Source organism: Bos indicus x Bos taurus, unplaced genomic scaffold (assembly GCF_003369695.1).
Source record: "Bos indicus x Bos taurus breed Angus x Brahman F1 hybrid unplaced genomic scaffold, Bos_hybrid_MaternalHap_v2.0 SuperScaffold_100135, whole genome shotgun sequence".
Classification (NCBI taxonomy): Eukaryota; Metazoa; Chordata; class Mammalia; order Artiodactyla; family Bovidae; genus Bos; species Bos indicus x Bos taurus.
The window spans coordinates 829713-843132 of NW_020867067.1; positions in this window are offsets into that span (position 1 = coordinate 829713).

Below are 13420 nucleotides of genomic sequence, written 5' to 3' on the forward strand. Positions count from 1 at the left end.
TCACTCACACAGTCAGGGGGCTGGTGATGGTGGTCTTCTCTTAGCCTCAGCCCTGCTCTTCTGGGGAATATGAGGGAAGAATTTGCAGAGGCTGAAAGACGGGACTAAGTGATATCCATGTCCTTCATACCCTGGGAGTGGATGAGAGATCTGAACACTATAAAATGTGTTTGGGAGTGGAGAAGTAGCAACTGTTTATACAAGGAGACACAGCACATGTTTCCCTCAAATTCAGTTTCCATTCACAGCCTTGACCTCAGAGCCTCAACATATCAGAGAACCAGCCAGAGTGAGCCCCCAGGGAGCGTCTCCATGGCACATTCATCCTTGGAGCCCCCTTCACACACAGGACAAGCTTGGTGCAAATCACAGCAACTGGCTGTTGGCCATGCTGTTCCTGAACTAGAAAGTTCTTTTCTCCCTTCTCTCTCCAACTGTCTTCTATTTAAATCATACGTGTCCTTACTCTGATGCCCTCCCCCCACCACACCTGAAATTTATTAGCCACTAAGTCCCTAGTTCAAGAGGAAAAGAGAAGCATTTGGGAATGGAAAGTTGTTCACCTACAACGTGGGTGCTTTCAAAGTCTAGCTGAAATAGCTAAGCTGTCCTGTGCCCAGGCTCCCATACAGGTGCTGGGGTCCCTGGAGGAGACACAGCTGCTGCCCTTCCAGGCTAAAGGAGGAAGGAGATGAGAAAGGAGACAACACAGGAGAGTCAGGAAAGGGGACAGGGAAGTGGGGATCTCATCTCACGGAGGAGGAGTCCTGCTTGGCAGACTCATGTTTCACGTGTGACCTAAGAGTAAGGGTCAGTCAATAAAAGACAGAGGGGAGGTTCCAGGCAGTGGAAAGATGGGCCAAAGGTCCAGAAGAAAGGAGAGCTTGGTGGATTCAAGAAACTGAAAGGGATTAAGACACATTGGAGCTCAGGCTGGAGAGAGAGTGAAAGTCTGAAAATGCTGACCTAGGGATCAGCAACCCAGGTCTCCTGCATTGCAGGCAGATTCTTTACTGTCTGAGCCACCAAGGGAAGCACTAAAGAACTGTACCTGGACAATGAAACAGTAAACGTGATCAGGTGATCCTGCAGGAGCAGGAGTGTGTGTTTTCTGTGTGTGGAGGGTTGGGTAGATGGGGAGGATGAAGCTCGGGCCCCCCACCCTTCTAGTTGCCTGTGTGGCCTACAGGCCCACATTCCATGGCCTTTCGAAACCCTTTGCTCACCTGGATGCCTGGATTCTGCTTCCCCCTGGTGGTAGTTTTCAGTATGGCATAGTCGTCCCTGGAGGTTTCCTGAAAGCCCAGCTGTAGTTCAGCAAAACCCTAAGAGCAGGATTCCCTAGGTGTAGCTTGCTGGGACGGAAATCCTGGGAACTGTACGTGATGAGCAGCTTTGCAGTAACCTCAGGAGTTGATCCTGCACAGGGAAGCTCAGGGAGCTCTAGGTCACTGGCCAAGTGCAGGTCTGGCACATGTCTGTGACTGGAGACTTCTTGTGCCTGGGGTTTGAGGAAATTGGTCTTATCAGCCAGTGACAAGTGCTTATGATACCAAGCATCAGGAAGTGCTGACTTGTAAGGTGACAAGTTTCCTAATAAGCAGTAACCGCCTCTTATCCTTCTCTGTGTGGCAGGATGTGTTTTTTATTTAACTATCACGTTTAATTTTAACACAAGCTCAGAGGGTATTAGGATCCCCATCTCAGAGACAAAAATACAAGCCTACAGAGCTTAAGGACCTTGATCAAGGTCATTTGACCCCTAACTGACTGATGCAGCCTCTGAGCCCTGGTGGGACTGCACAATCTGTTCCCGTTCCTCCCATGTCCCGGCAAGACCAGGAGGTCTCCCTGCTTAAAGACCTGCTCAGCGGCTTCAGCCTGACCCTTCAGGTGGGTCCGTGTGGTCCCTCCAGGTGCTCGCAGCCCCTTTGCTCCTATTGCCCCTGACTCAGGTCCTTCCTTCTGCAGGGCAGCCCCAGAGAGCCCCAAGGTCTGCAGGAGGACACCTTTGCCCCGTTCTGATAGCTTCTCCCAGCAGACAACTTCTGGGGGTGGGATCAGGCCAGGTTGTGAGGAGAATCATGAAAGAAGCAGGAAGGTGTGAGCTCGTGGTCAGCACCTTTCTCTGACCTGGGACCTTCTTCTCTTCTCCCTGCACTTCCTGCCCCTCGGGGAAGCTCCTATCCACACCCTACCCCCGACCCCCCCCCCATTATAAGTACTCCTGTAGTTCTGCTATAGATCAGAGTCACCAGCAGAGTGGTCAGAATGCAGAGTCCTAGACTCCAGCCCCAAAGATCTGATCCAAAGAGTCACAGAATGGGGCCTGGGAATTTAAAGTTTTGATAAACAACTCAGTGGATTCTGGCAGGGGGTTCAGCAAGGATTCTAGGTCCAGGTGCTAAGAGCATGGCCTGGAAGGGGAGGGGCTCTAGATGGCCAGACCACCTTCTCTCTGGCTGCCTGCACCTGGTGGGGGGAGGGGGTGCAACCACAGGATGATCTGAGCAGGGCCTCTAAACCAGTGCTTCTCAAACTGTAATGTGAGCAGGACTCACTTCTGATCTGGAGACTCTGAGTCTGTAGGTCTTGGGTCGGAGAAGGCAATGGCAACCCACTCCAGTACTCTTGCCTAGAAAATCCCATGGATGGAAGTGACTTCACTTTCACTTTTCACTTTCATGCATTGAAAGAAATGGCAACCCACTCCAGTTTTCTTGCTTGGAGAATCCCAGGGACGGGGGAGCCTGGTGGGCTGCCGTCTCTGGGGTCGCACAGAGTCGGACATGACTGAAGTGACTTAGCAGCAGCAGCAGGTCTGGGGTAGAGACCAAGATTCGGTGTTCCTAATAGCCTCCCAGGTCAAGCTGATGCTGCTGGACCACAGGCCTCCCTTAGAACAGTGGAGCTCTAGGGCAAGGTGGGTGGAGTTTTCCTATAGTGGATCAGGAAGTCCATATAGTCTCTACTCAAAAAAACATTTACTTCTGCTTTATTGAATACAGTACAGCCTTTGATTTTATTGACTTTTATTGACTACACTATAGTGGTTGGATCATTGAAAAAACAAGAGAGTTCTAGAAAAATATCTACTTCTGCTTTATTGACTATGCCAAAGCCTTTGACTGTGTGGATCACAACAAAATGAGGAAAATTCTTAAAGAGATGGGAACACCAGCCCACCTTACCTGCCTCTTGAGAAATCTGTGTGTAGGTCAAGAAACAAGTTAGAGCTGGACATGGAACAACAGACTGATTCCAAATTGGGAAAGGAGTATGTGAAGGCTGTATATTGTCACCCTGCTTAGTTATATGTAGAGTACATCATGTGAAATGCCAGGCTGGATGAAGCACAAGCTGGAATCAAGATTGCCTGAGAGAAATATCAATAACCTCAGATATGCAGATGATACCACCCTTATGGCAGAAAGTGAAAAGGAACTAAAGAGCCTCTTGATGAGAATGAAAAAGTTGACTTAAAACTCAACATTCAAAAAACTAAGATCATGGCATCCAGTCCCATCACTTCATGACAAATAAATGGTGAAATGATGGAAACAATGAGAGACTTTAACTTGGGGGACTCCAAAATCACTGCAGATGGTGACTGCAGCCATGAAATTAAAAGACGCTTGCTCCTTGGAAGAAAAACAATGTCTAACCTAGACAGCATATTAAAAAGCAGAGACATTACTTTGTCGACAAAGATCCATCTAGTCAAGGTTTTGGTTTTTCCAGTAGTCATGTATGGATGTTAGAGTTGGACTATAAAGAGAGCTGAGCGCCAAAGAATTGATACTTTAAAACTGTGGTGTTGGAGAAGACTCTTGAGAGTCCCTCAGACTGCAGTGATCAAACCAGTCCCTCCTAAAGGAAATCAGTCCTGAATATTCATTGGAAGGACTGATGCTGAAGTTGAAACTCCAATACTTTGGCCACCCCATGGAAAGAAGTGACTCACTGGAAAAGAACCTGATGCTTGAAAAGATTGATGGCAGGAGGAGAAGGGAAGGACAGAGGATGAGAAGGTTGGATGGCATGACCAACTCAATGGACATGAGTTTGAGCAAGCTCTGGAAATTGGTGATGGACAGGGAAGCCTGGTACGCTGCAGTCCATGGGGTCACAAAGAGTAGGACACAATTGAGTGACTGAACTGAAAGTGGTGGATCACAACAAACTGTGGAAAATTCTTCAATAGATGCAATACCAGACCACCTTACCTGACTTCTGAGAAACCTGTATGCAGGTCAAGGAGCAACATTCAGAAGTGGATGTGGAACAACTGACTGGGTCAAAATTGAAAAGGATTACAACAAGGCTGTATAATGTTACCCTGCTTATTTAACTTATATGCAGAGTACATCATATGAATGCGAGGCTGGATGAACTACAAGCTGGAATCAAAATTGCTGGAAGAAATATCAACATCCTCAAATAGGCAGATGATAGCACTCTAATGGCAGAAAGTGAAAAGGAACTAAAGAGCCTCTTGATGAGAGTTAAAAAGCTGGCTTGAAACTCAACATTAAAAAATCTAAGGTCATGGCATCTGGTCCCATCACTTCATGGCAAATAGAAAAGGAAAAATTGGAACTAGTGAAAGATTTTATTTTCTTGGGCTCCAAAATCACTGCAGATGGTGACTGTAGCCATGAAATTAAAAAGACGTTTGCTCCTGGAAACGAAAACTATGACCAACCTAGACATCATATTAAAAAACAGAGACATCACTTTTCTAACAAAGGTCTGTATAGTCAAAGCTATGTTTTTTCTAGTACTCATGTACGGATTTGAGAGCTGGACCATAAAGAAGGCTCCTCACTGAAGAATTGATGCTTTTAAACTGTGATGCTGCAGAAGACTCCTCAGAGTCCCTAGAACTGCAAGGAGGTTGAACCAGTCAATCCAAAAGGAAATCAATCCTCAATATTCATTGGAAGGACTGATGCTGGAGCTTCAGCTCCAATACTTTAGCCACCTGATTCAAAGAACCAATTTATTGGAAATAACCCAAGTAGTGGGAAAGATTGAAGGAGAAAGTATAAGGGATTAGCATAGGATGAGATGGTTAGATAGCATCACAAACCCAATGGACATGTATTTGAGGAGATAGTAGAGGACAGAGGAGCCTGGCTTGCTGCAGTCCATGGGGACACAAAGAGTCAGACACAACTGAGTGACTGAACAACAATTCACTGGAAGGACTGATGCTGAAGCTGAAGATCCTATACTTTGGCCGCCTAATGCAAAGAACCAACTCACTGGAAAAGACTCTGATGCTGGGAAAGAATGAATGCAAAAAGAAAAGAGATGGCAGAGGATGAGACAGCATCACCATCTCAATGGACATGAATCTGAGCAAACTCCAGAAGATAGTGAAGGACAGAGGAGCCTGGCTTACTGCAGCCCATGGGGTCGCAAAGAGTTGGACATGAGTGACTGAGCAACAACAACAACAAATGCTTTCTTCTTCATGGGGCCTGGAGGGGCGGGGGCGGGGGGGGGGGCGGCGGTGGCAGTCAAGAAACCATAGAAATGATGTACTGTTGTCATTGTCTCACACATCAAGAGCCATGAGGGTCAAAAATGAACTTATCTGTGAAACAGAAACAGACTTAGATGTAGAGAACAGATCTGTGGTTGCCAAAGGGGAGGAGGTATAGGAGAGGGATAGATTGGGATTAGCAGATGCAAACAATTTATACATAGATTAGATAAACAATAAGGTCCCACATTATAGCACAGGGAACTATATTCAACATCCTGTGATAAATTATAATGAAAAAAATTGAAAAAGAATCTACTATATGTAAACTGAATCAACTGTACTTCAATGAAATAAATTTTTAAAGAAACAAGAAAAAAAAGCCAAGGGTGTCAGTAGGTTCATTATTAGTAACATTAGCTCTGGTCATTTGCTTAGCCTGGTGTCTACCAGATTTTTCCAGTTTAAAAATACAATTCATTCCTAAAGAATTAATCTGGGAAGGTATTTTGACTCTATGAAAATTCCATGTCTTCCCCAACCCACCAAATATTCACCGTGTATTCAGCTAATGATGAATTCTGTCTAAATTATTTATGACAATGATGGCTGCTATATGGTACTATTCTGTCAATATTTCTACATTTGTGAGTTGGCATTCTACTGCAAAAAAGAGCTTTCCTTTCCAATTTTATATCTTATCAGAATCGGTATAAATTCATGGATTTTTAAAAATTTTATTGTAAAATATAGGGTTTAAAACCCTTCAATCCTCTTATCATTACTTACAACACTTCTAATGTGATACAAACTCCATCTCAGAGACTCATTTCTTTTCTAGGTATTCTTCAAAATTTAATTAAAAATGTTTTTCATACAATCCTCAAAATTTAAATATGATTAACTATTGGATAAAACACTGGTTTGTAATATCCAAAGCCTCCGCCTAATGGAATGGATACTAGTGAGCATGGTTGCTGAGTTAAAAAGTGAATTGGTGGTCAGAACCATACAATGTAAACTTTGTGTAAAACATTCTTAGTGTGTCTAAGTCTTAACTTTGGTTCTTAAAAAAATCACACAATCCCTATTTGAATCCTAAAGCAAGTCAGATGGGCCTGGACTATAGATGGAGGTTTCATAGGGCTGGGGCATGTTATTCCTTCTGGTGATGTTATTTTTTTCAGTTCTAAATTCAAATATATCTTTCTCCCAGCTTTCAACACACATTGTTGTTTTGATTTTTGAAAAAAAAAAAAAATTCCTTAGAACATTAGGTTTAAAAAGCAAAAGTTCAGTTAATCCATATTCTTTGTTTTTAAAGGAAAATTAACAGCTTACACATAAAACTTTGTGCTTAAACAAAAAATTATGAAGGGTTTAAAACACAACTGTGCTGTGTTTCCAGGTACCTTCTTCATTAGGACCATGCTACTGATTCAAGAATAGAATTGGTATAAATATATGCACAGTATTGTTTTTATACTTGGGAAAAAACCCTCTAAACTTGAACAGGTATTTAATTATTTCTAACTTTTTAATGCTATTAAAAATATTGATAATGTATAGTAGGGCCTTTTGAAAGTCCATATGGTCTAATTTTACACATAAATATGATGGTAACAATTCAGAAAGAGGGTAGTGCTGGAGAGGGTAGTACTGACAGCTAATCACACATCTAGCAGTGTTCAAAAGTAGAGTTTCTCACCAGTCTGGGTTTGAGAATCAGGTTTACTTAATTTTACATTTTCAGCCAATGCCACCTAATCACTGATTCACTGTGCACAGCTAGTGTGCACCTCCCCCTGCACATGTAACACTCACACTTGGTCTCTGGACTCTTCAGGATCCCACCCATCCTAAGTGTGGATGCCATGGCAATAGCTGATGGCTCTGAGTTTCCAGCTTTCTTGAATTTCCTGTACTTACTTCTAACCTGGTTACAAACAGTTCATGGACTGGCACTAGTGCACAGACCACACAGTGAGCGTCTCCGTCATAGTTAATCTTCACAGAAATCTTCTGTGAACCATGCTATCCCCATGTCAACTTTCAGACAGACACTGAAGCACAGTGGACTTCCCAACCTTAAGAGCTCATGATTAACAGAAGCAGAATTCGTATCCAAACCAGGTCAGCAATGCCTAGAGCCAGTATTTGTGCCTGGAAGGCTGACTCCAGAGCTTGTGCTCCTCCCTGTGGGCTTATGTCATTTTAACTACAAGTGAAGGAAGAACAGCTTGGTTTAGGCCATCAGATGAGGACCTCCTCAAATACACCTTCTACAGTCTACAAACCTCCTTCATCCACACTCATCTTATTCTCCTCTCCCAGTGATTAGGAATCACCAAGGTCAGTGATTCCACCCTGTGTCTGGATGCTCTTGGTCCATCCATCATCCCAACCAAAGAACTCCAAGCTCAGGAATAATATCCATCTTCCAAATGAAGAAGCTGAGATTCAGAGATTAAGATACTTGCTTGGGCATGTAACTAAGGCTACATGGCTGTAGGGTGTTTATAGTCCATTTTTTCAAGGATGGTGCTAGTTTATTTCCCTGGCATCTTGGCAGGTTATCGCTTTAACTTGACTCTCAAGTGTCCCACTCTGGACAGTTCTTTGGACACCCACACTGCTATTGAGTTGCAGAGAAAGAACTGCAGGTGAGTGTGACTGACTCCAAAACCAGGGCTGTCTGTTATCCTAAGTTACCTCTTAGAATTTCAAAATTATACAGTTGACAAGGAAGGCTTGTTTTCAGTCATCATTTATTCATTCAGCAAACATTTAACTGAGCACCTCCTATGTGACAGACACTGTGCTGGAAGATGTAATTAAAAACTGAATAGGGCACAGTTCCATATATTTTTCTCTCTTGGTTTAGTGAGAAAACAGACCATGTATGAATACTCATAGTCTGGGGAGGCTACATAGTTTACATACCTGTGTAAAATGGAAAGAACAGGGCCATTTGCTTAAAAATCACCATACCAGACAATAGGACACTAACCAAGTATGGGTCAGTTTAACAGATGAGAGGTGCTCAGGGTCCTACATACGAGTTACCTAGGATGATGACTGAGCTTAAGGTGATTTCCTAGAAGAGGTAACAACTGGCCTGACCCTAGAAAATGAGATTTCTCACCTACATGGACCTTGTCCTCTATTTTTTAGAACAGAGTGTAGTGACGAGAATCACTGAGTCATCATTTTGACTTACATATCAGTCATCAAGCGTTTCCCTCACAGTACATCTTCATCACCTACCTCTGGAGCTATGATACATACCGTGGGAGCACATGGAGACATGTTGTCCAGACCTCCCTTCAAGGACTCGCTATCCAGCTGCTGGAAGTGCTGCCAGTGGGTGACCTTAAACCACCAGCCCCTCTGGGGGCAGCCTGGATGCCATGACCCATCCAGGTAGAGGTATGACAGCCTGGCCAATGGACATGTCAGGACAAACCTGGAGGGCCATCTTCACTCCAAACTCCCATGGGGTCAGCTCAGGTTTTCTGGCCAGTGATCCAGCTTGATCCTTCCCTCTGCCCTACCTTGTTTCTTCCCTCCTGATTCCACAGTGTTGATCCGAAGGGCACCCCTGATACACATCCCAGCACTAAACTCCATCCAAGTCTGCATCCCAGACAACCAGCCTGCAACATGTATCAGAAAACATTCCAGTACTCAGGGAGGATTTTTATTTGAAAATTACTGGTTACACATGTCCTTATAACATTTTAAAACCCCCAAATAAAATACAAAATGGTGGAAACAAGGACTTTTTGTGTGAATATGGTTACCCTTGGTTTAAAATCCACAATCTAATGTTGCCTGACCAAAATGAAATTGTTATATATCAATAACAAAAGAAAACTAATACGTTGAAACACATGAAAGTGTCATTTTATAGCTTTAAAATAGGTTGAATGTTAGCAGGTCCACATATTCAATCTAATAGAAAAAATCCATTGGCATTTGAAATTTAGAGAACACTATACTTATGAATAACTCATGGGTAAAAGACATGGTTAATGAATTAAATTAGGAATTAGAAAATATATAATACATTGAATATTGATTGTAAGTAACAAAATTTTTCTACCAAAGTTTTGTAAGTATCAAAACTTGTAGGTTATAGCTAAAGTGGATCTCATAAAAAATGTCAGCTTTATATACTTATTAGAAAAATAATTACATTATTAATCTGTTTCCAATTTAAGAATTTAGAGAAAAAAATCTCAAAGGAAAAGTTGAAGAAAAGAAAGAATATGATGAACTAAAAAGAAAAACAGCATCAATCAAGCAAAAGTTGACTTAATACAATTATGTAGTTTAAAAATAAAATTAAATTAAAAAAAACAGGAAGAGTTATTCAAGATTATTCATAAAATAGTGAAGGCTCAAAGAAAATTAAAAGGCCAAAAGAACACAGAGATGCTGCAGAGATTAAATATATAAGATTTTGTGAATACATTTATTCCAATCAAGCTCAAAACTCACAGGAAACAGATCCACTTCTAGAAAAATGAAACTTACCAAAATGACTCTGCAGAAATAACACACTGAATAGGAAGAATATAATTACCAAAAGTTACCCAGAGAATTATGGTTTCACAACCTTGTAAATGTGATTAATGTCACTGAACTGTATGATTAAAAATGGTTACATGGGAGGGGGAGGAGCCAAGATGGCGGAGGAGTAGGATGGGGAGAACACTCTCCCCCACAAATTCATCAAAAGAGCATTTAAACGTCGAGTAAATTCCACAAAACAACTTCTGAATTCCGGCAAGAGGACATCAGGCACCCAGAAAAGCAATCCAACTCTTCGAAAGGAGGTAGGAAAAAATATAAAAGACAAAAAAAGAGACAAAAGAGGGAGGGACGGAGTTCCGTCCCGGGAAGGGAATCTTAAAAAGAGAGAAGTTTCCAAACACCAGGAAACCTTCTCACTGCCGAATCTGTGCCGAGCTTTGGAAGCACAGAGGGCAACATAACAGGAAGAAAAAATAAATAAACAATTAAAACTCGAAGATTACGAGTCCTACGGTAACTCCCCCAGTGGAGAAGCAGCGCAGACGCCTGCACGCGCCATTAGCAAGCGGGGGCTGGGCAGGGAGGCGCAGCGCGGGCTACATCGCTTAGAGTAAGAATCTGGCCTGAATACCCTGAGCACTATCTAAGCGAAATAATTTGGGCTAGCAAACCAGACTGTGAGATATCTACCACGCGAAAAGCCAGCCCTAACCTAAGACCGCCAGGCCCACGCACGGAACAAAGGACTGAACAGAGATAGCCGGCTGCAGACCTTCCCCCTCCGGTGACAGGCAGCCAGAGCCGGAAGGGGGCAATCGCAGCCCCAGAGAGACATTATCTATAAAACTGTAAGCAGGCTTCTTTGCTAACTAAAACTTATTGGGGGTCTGGACGGTTAACATCTGCCTGAGAAGGTGCGCCGGTTTTACACCCAGATAACCGAGTGGTGGGGAGGCGATAAGTCGCAGCATTGGCGCTCACCAAACACCTCATCACTTGAGCTGCTCGGACCTGGGAAGAGCACAAAACTGAGGCCCAACTAAGTCTGCGCCTCTGAGGACTACCCGAGTGCCTGAACCTGAGCGGCTTGGACCTGGGAGGTACATGCAACCCAGGGCCAGCCTCGGATTGTTCCCGGCGGAACAACCTAGAGCCCGAGCAGTGTGGGCAGGGAGGCTACACGCGCCGTGAGCGGGGGCAGACCCAGTGTGGCTGAGGCACTGCGAGCACACACCAGTGTTATTTGTTTGCAGCATCCCTCCCTCCCTCCCCACAGCGCGACTGAACAAAGAGAAGAGATACAGCTCCACCCATCAGAACACCAACACAAGCTTCCCTAACCAGGAAACCTTGACAAGCCACCTGTACAAACCCACACACAGCGAGGAAAAGCCACAATAAAGAGAACTCCACGAACTGCCAGAATACAGAAAGGACACCCCAAACTCAGCAATTTAAACAAGATGAAGAGACAGAGGAATACCCAGCAGATAAAGGAACAGCATAAATGCCCACCAAACCAAACAAAAGAGGAAGAGATAGGGAATCTACCTGATAAAGAATTCCGAATAATGATAGTGAAATTGATCCAAAATCTTGAAATTAAAATGGAATCACAGATAAATAGCTTGGAGACAAGGATTGAGAAGATGCAAGAAAGGTTTAACAAGGACCTAGAAGAAATAAAAAAGAGTCAATATATAATGAATAATGCAATAAATGAAATTAAAAACACTCTGGAGGCAACAAATAGTAGAATAACAGAGGCAGAAGATAGGATTAGTGAATTAGAAGATAGAATGGTAGAAATAAATGAATCAGAGAAAATAAAAGAAAAACGAATTAAAAGAAATGAGGACAATCTCAGAGACCTCCAGGACAATATTAAACGCTACAACATTCGAATCATAGGGGTTCCAGAAGAAGAAGACAAAAAGAAAGACCATGAGAAAATACTTGAGGAGATAATAGTTGAAAACTTCCCTAAACTGGGGAAGGATATAATCACCCAAGTCCAAGAAACCCAGAGAATCCCAAACAGGATAAACCCAAGGCGAAACACCCCAAGACACATATTAATCAAATTAACAAAGATCAAACACAAAGAACAAATATTAAAAGCAGCAAGGGAAAAACAACAAATAACACACAAGGGAATTCCCATAAGGATAACAGCTGATCTTTCAATAGAAACTCTTCAAGCCAGGAGGGAATGGCAAGACATACTTAAAATGATGAAAGAAAATAACCTACAGCCCAGATTATTGTACCCAGCAAGGATTTCATTCAAGTATGAAGGAGAAATCAAAAGCTTCTCAGACAAGCAAAAGCTGACAGAATTCTGCACCACCAAACCAGCTCTCCAACAAATACTAAAGGATATTCTCTAGACAGGAAACACAAAAATGGTGTATAAATTCGAACCCCAAACAATAAAGTAAATGGCAACGGGATCATACTTATCAGTAATTACCTTAAACGTAAATGGGTTGAATGCCCCAACCAAAAGACAAAGACTGGCTGAATGGATACAAAAACAAGACCCCTACATATGTTGTCTACAGGAGACCCACCTCAAAACAGGGGACACATACAGACTGAAAGTGAAGGGCTGGAAAAAGATTTTCCATGCAAATAGGGACCAAAAGAAAGCTGGAGTAGCAATACTCATATCAGATAAAATAGACTTTAAAACAAAAGCTGTGAAAAGAGACAAAGAAGGTCACTACATAATGATCAAAGGATCAATCCAAGAAGAAGATATAACAATTATAAATATATATGCACCCAACACGGGAGCACCACAGTATGTAAGACAAATGCTAACAAGTATGAAAGGAGAAATTAACAATAACACAATAATAGTGGGAGACTTTAATACCCCACTCACACCTATGGATAGATCAACTAAACAGAAAATTAACAAGGAAACACAAACTTTAAACAATACAATAGACCAGTTAGACCTAATTGATATCTATAGGACATTTCATCCCAAAACAATGAATTTCACCTTTTTCTCAAGCGCACATGGAACCTTCTCCAGGATAGATCACATCCTGGGCCATAAAGCTAGCCTTGGTAAATTCAAAAAAATTGAAATCATTCCAAGCATCTTTTCTGACCACAATGCAGTAAGATTAGATCTCAGTTACAGGAGAAAAACTATTAAAAATTCCAACATATGGAGGCTGAACAACACGCTGCTGAATAACCAACAAATCACAGAAGAAATCAAAAAAGAAATCAAAATTTGCATAGAAACGAATGAAAATGAAAACACAACAACCCAAAACCTGTGGGACAGGGTAAAAGCAGTCCTAAGGGGAAAGTTCATAGCAATACAGGCACACCTCAAGAAACAAGAAAAAAGTCAAATAAATAACCTAA